The following is a 5491-nucleotide window of genomic DNA, read 5'->3' on the forward strand; positions in this document are numbered from 1 at the left end:
ATGTGACCCAATCTTCACCACAGAAGGGTGAAGGAAGTTTGCTGGTTTGGTTCTGGGAACAATAGTCTCACTTCTAAGAAACAGAAAGAAGGATGGATCCTTCTTTCCTTTGGACAGTGTCTGGGTGTGAGGCCTGGAACTGCTGCATCCACCTTTTGAGTATGAGCGGAACCAGCATGACCCTTGGCAAGACCAACACACTGAGGAAAGCAGAGTAGAGGTGGAAAGAGTACAGCCTTCGAGGGCATCTCTGAGGTCAACCCTAAGTTCAGCGTCTGAATTCAACCTCTGATTTTCCAACTATGTGAGACAAATACTTCTTGTTTAGGCCAGCTTGAATTAGACAAGCTATTGTGTCACATGCCACTGAGAACATCCTGATTTATCCACACTGAATTCCTAGGAGGAAAGTAATATTTTTGGATACAGTAGGAAGGAAAGGGGTTTCTAGGCAGGCAGTGCTTGTTGAGAACACTGGGGCAAGAGAACTGGGGCAGAGAACTTTGTCACAATGTTGTGCAAGGGAAACTGCTGCCAAGCCTGGAAAATCCTTCTGAAGAGCTTTCAAGTAGATTGAAAACACATTAGGTCCTAGGATACATTAAGACTTTGCAGAGGTATGTGGATGGGCCAAATGAACCAGAGAAGACAAAGCATTGGCCCTGCAGTAGGACAGCTTGGGTAACAGTTGTTTTCTTTGGGAGAAATCCTTAGTCTGGAATAGTGATGGAATCAGCAGTCCTCCCTAAGAATTCAGCAGCAAATCTAAGATTCTTCTTTCTGCAATGTGGTCCGTCCCAAAACATAGCAGAATCTAGGAATGTATGGAACTTGTGCCTTGGCTTCAGGCTCTGTTCTATCCCAGTGTCCCCTTACATCTCTGGCTACTCAGTGCCCTTTGTGGGCTTACTTTGCCCCTTAATATATTCCCCAAGGTTGTTACTTTGCACCAGCACTCTGGGTAATACCAGTCACTCCCATGGCTTCAGTTACCGCTATATGCTGACCACTCTGAAATCTCTCTCATCGAGTTGTATCCTGAGCAGATGCCCTCTCCATTAAAATTCCCCATAAGCACATCAAGTTTAACACATCTAAACCAAACTCATTATTAACATCTACCTCTTCCAGCCTTTATTCTTTCATCTCCATTCAAAAAATGAGCAGTGCAACTTACCTTGTCAACCAACCTACTGGGTAGCAAGCACACTCCACTTAGACATCACTTCTTCCAGGAAGCCTATCTCCTGCCTTTGGTGCCCCTTGGCATCATCTACCTAACTTGTCTTCTTACCAGATATTAAAATTCCTAGTTTCATCTGTCTCCTGTAGTAGACTACATAAGCTTTGCAAGATCATCTTGTTATACTGCTCTTTGCACAGCTCCTAACGCATTGCAGGCATTAAATATGAATACTAATATATTCTCTATGCCCAGTGCCTAACACACATGAATGAATATGAATATATTCTTCGGGATGCAAGGAATGTATTCAACTGTTTCCTACCTGGAGGCTCTATCAAGAACCAAGAGCAAAAATTGAGAGGATAATTGCTTGCTTCTGTTGAGGGGCTACACAGCACCTGTCTTCAGGGGAGTCATTACAGTTACTCAAAAAGCTCTATTCAGAGCTTTGTATGGGCCAGATAGGAACTAAGAATAACAAATAGGCAAAAGAAAAGTATCATTTTAAAAATGGCATCTAGATCTACGATCATATGCTACCTAAGCTGGTAGAGTGGGTGGGTATGCACCATAATCTCCAAGTGCAAGTGCGGGGTCACTGCTACATCAGTGCTACTGAGCCAGTTTCTCCTGAAGGGGACTTGCAACCGTTCTTGGTTAAGTTTCACAAACAGGGTTGCAGGAGCGCAGGCCAGATTTAAGCCAGAAGGTAGAATCCCCCAACCTCCCATGTAGCAAACCCCCTGGTTTGTCTGAAGGTAGCAATGACTCAACACTGTGGATTGGCCACAGCTAGTTTCCTGTGCACTCTTGACAATAGGGGTAAGCTCCATTCTTTCCTGGCACAATTACCCCAGGATGGCTCCAGGTCAAAGGTAATATCATCCAGGGTTGTAAGAAGTGTTAATTATAACCACGGGGATAAATAAACTCCTACGAAAGCATCAACAGATGAGGGGGCAATGACTGGACTAGAGGACAAACTGCTACCAATGAGAAATAAGGAATATCTGAAAATTTTGAGAAAGAGTGGCTTTGCAAAATTGTTTGCAGAAGCGTCCTAGAGGGGCGCCTGGGTGGCTCAGTCGTTAAGCGCCTGCCGTCGGCTCAGGTCATGATCCCAGGGTCCTGGGATCGAGCCCCGCATCGGGCTCTCTGCTCAGCTGGAAGCCTGCTTCTCCCTCTCCCACTCCCCCTGCTTCTGTTCCCTCTCTCGCTGTGTCTCTCTCTGTCAAATAAATAAATAAAAAATCTTTAAAAAAAAAAAAAAAAGAAGCGCCCTAGAAACTAGAGTGCTCAGTTGCATCAAATATAGCTGAGAGGCCAAGAAAACGAACATCTAGTGAGCCCTGTATACCCAGCATGGTTACATTTGTTCTCTTTACAACCTTTCCAGCAGCAGCATCCACTGAACCTTATGTGAAGAGATGGCAACTGGTACACCACCCTCCAATCATACCAGACCTTCATGAAATGTTCTCATCCCTCTTGTCCACAAACTGGTATTTCCTTCAAAAGTCAAACCACTTCTAAGACTATTCTTAACTAAACCCTCTTACTTTATCCAGCATCTTCAACTATATTCAGAAGTTTTATAATTTGCATTTTCCCCCATCACCGCATTGCTGGCTCATTTGGTTGTTACCAGCTCCTACATGTTTGGCACAACAACCATTCAGACTGCTTGCAAGATGTCACGCTCAGCTCCAGCAGTTCTTCCTCCTACTACAGAGGATGAGGCAGGAGGACACAGCAACAAGCCTGGGCTCTTGAAATCAAGACATGCTTCTGCTGCCAGCTCTGAGGCAGGTACTGTCCAGGAAGCTTTGATGACAGCACCCTAGAGCGCCGACCCAACACTTAACAACCTTTGGGTGATCACTTAACCCTTTTAAACCCATTTCTTGTTCTGTAAAACAAACAAGTGCCTCTTCTCACTGGGGTGATAGTAAAATGGCATATATAAAATATGTGTCAGTTTTTGGCATGTTAAGTATTCAATAGATATCAAAAATGTTAAGGCATTTTTTTTACTATCTTCATAGTACAAATCTCCCTGGAATAATGCTAAAGTAGAGACATCAAAACTATCTTACTTTTTAGGTTTTATCCAAATTGACTGCCCTTAAAATTAACCTTTTTTGCAGTACACTGAAGCTTTTGCCAAACGGCGGGATTTTCCATTTCCAGGAGTCATCTAAAGAATGCCTCAGCACTCACTTGTACCAGTTAAAGAGAAGTAATACATTTTTAACAGGAAGTAAACAGGCAGCTTTTCACTTTTACATCTCAGACATCACAATCCATTTAAAGTAAGGTTCCATCTTTTCTATCCAAATAATATAAATTTATATTTGAAGTAGTTTGATCAACGGAGATGGTCCGTCATCAGGACTGGCACTTTGAGATAATAGCAACGGCTAACATCTACTGAGCAGTCACTGTGTGCTTGGCACTGCTGTAAGCACTTTACATGTATTAACTCATTTAATGCAGTTTACAGGAAAAAACTGAGCCACAGAGGGAGAAAGGAGCTTGCCCCAGCCATGAAGCAGGTTAAGCAGTAAAGCCAGGATTCAAATCCATTAGCTCCAGAGTCCACTCGCTCATCCTGGATTATGACTTACCACCTCTCTTATCATAGTTGTACCAGCAAAAAAAGCATCCAATTCCAAAAATGAAGAATACTGACTCTGCACAATCCAAAGTTCTCTCTGCCCAAGTTACTCATCAACTAACACAGATGCATCAAAAACTTCAAAATTAGTAATGACATACAACAGGTCTATATTAAATTTAGTCATAAAATTCTATCACTAGTTGAAAAATTAATTTCCTACTGTACAACAAAGATTACAGAACATCAAAGGAAAGAGAAATTCCATTTTTGTTTAAATTGGGCAAGTTAAAAAAGGACATACATTAAGAAAAACCAAAGTCAAAAGTACTTTATAATGGAGGAAATATTTAGTATTTTAATATACACCGAAATGTTTAATTATCCTAAGTAAATGTATTTAAAATTGTGTAGAATCTATTTGAGACTACACAAGAGGCTAATCAAAAGTCAAGAAGTGCAGTTATCTTAAACACACCAATGAAGGCAAGATATACCTGTATGCCAGTTAAACAAGCAAAAACACAGGAGCTATTTTCAAATAAGCTGTACCTGTTTCAAGTGTCGTTAACTCCACTTCTGAGGTTCCTTGATTATGTTACAATACCTAAAACAAGAAAATATTTTCCTTTAAGCAGAAATCACATTTCATCTCAACCACATATATGAAAAGCTATAGATTCTAAAGCCATTCCATACCATACACTTTGATACTTAATGTTTAAAATCAGACAATGAAACAAACTTGAGTCTTAAAACATCTTAAATACACTTTCTCCTTTATTTTAACATCCCACAGCCTTACCATGTAGTATCAGCAGGTATGTTATTAGTGTAACTCAAGAGCAGTGGCTGTTTTTTATTTTTAAAGACTTAGAGAGAGAGCGAGCGAGCGGAGGGGAGAGGGTTAGAGGGATAGATAACTCCAAGCAGACTCTGCGGTAAGCGCAAGCCCGATGTGGGACTCGATTTCACGACCCTGAGATCAAGACCTGAATGTGGCCTATGTTTTAAAATAAACATCACTGGGGCACCTGGATGGCTCAGTCCGTTGAGTGTCTGCCTTCGGCTCCAGTCATGATCTTGGGGTCCTAGGATCAAGCACATCGGGCTCTCTGCTCAGCGGGCAGCCTACTTTTTTCCCTCTCCCTCTGCCTGATGCTCCCCCTGCTTGTGCTGTCAAAATCTTAAAAAAAAATAAAAATCATTGACTATACAGATACCTGAATCATTTCACAAAAACAAAGTCTACTTTTCAACTAAAAACTAATACGTAACTATTTTCTTCCAATACTTTTCTTTATACTTAAAATATTTGAATATTTTATAATTATTTTTACAAGTCACAAAAAAAAAAACATTTATAGTCCTAAATTCCATGTTCATTTTGCAAAACAAAGCATACTTGTTTTTAAAGATTTTACTTTTTTAAGTAATTTCTACACCCAATGTGGGGCTGTAACACACAACCCTATGATCAAGAGTTGCATGCTCCACCAACTGAGCCAGCCAAATGCCCTAAAGCATACCTTTTTTAAAAATTAAGTGCACAATCAAAATTGATGCATGAACATAAGCTTCAGCATTGTGGTATGTTGAAGGATGATGAGTAGAAATTCAGCAATTCAATGAAAATAAATGACAACAGTTAAACACACACATACAAATAAAAAAACTAATGCAAGCGG

Source organism: Phoca vitulina, unplaced genomic scaffold (assembly GCF_004348235.1).
Source record: "Phoca vitulina isolate PV1807 unplaced genomic scaffold, GSC_HSeal_1.0 scaffold9, whole genome shotgun sequence".
In the NCBI taxonomy this organism is placed as follows: domain Eukaryota; kingdom Metazoa; phylum Chordata; class Mammalia; order Carnivora; family Phocidae; genus Phoca; species Phoca vitulina.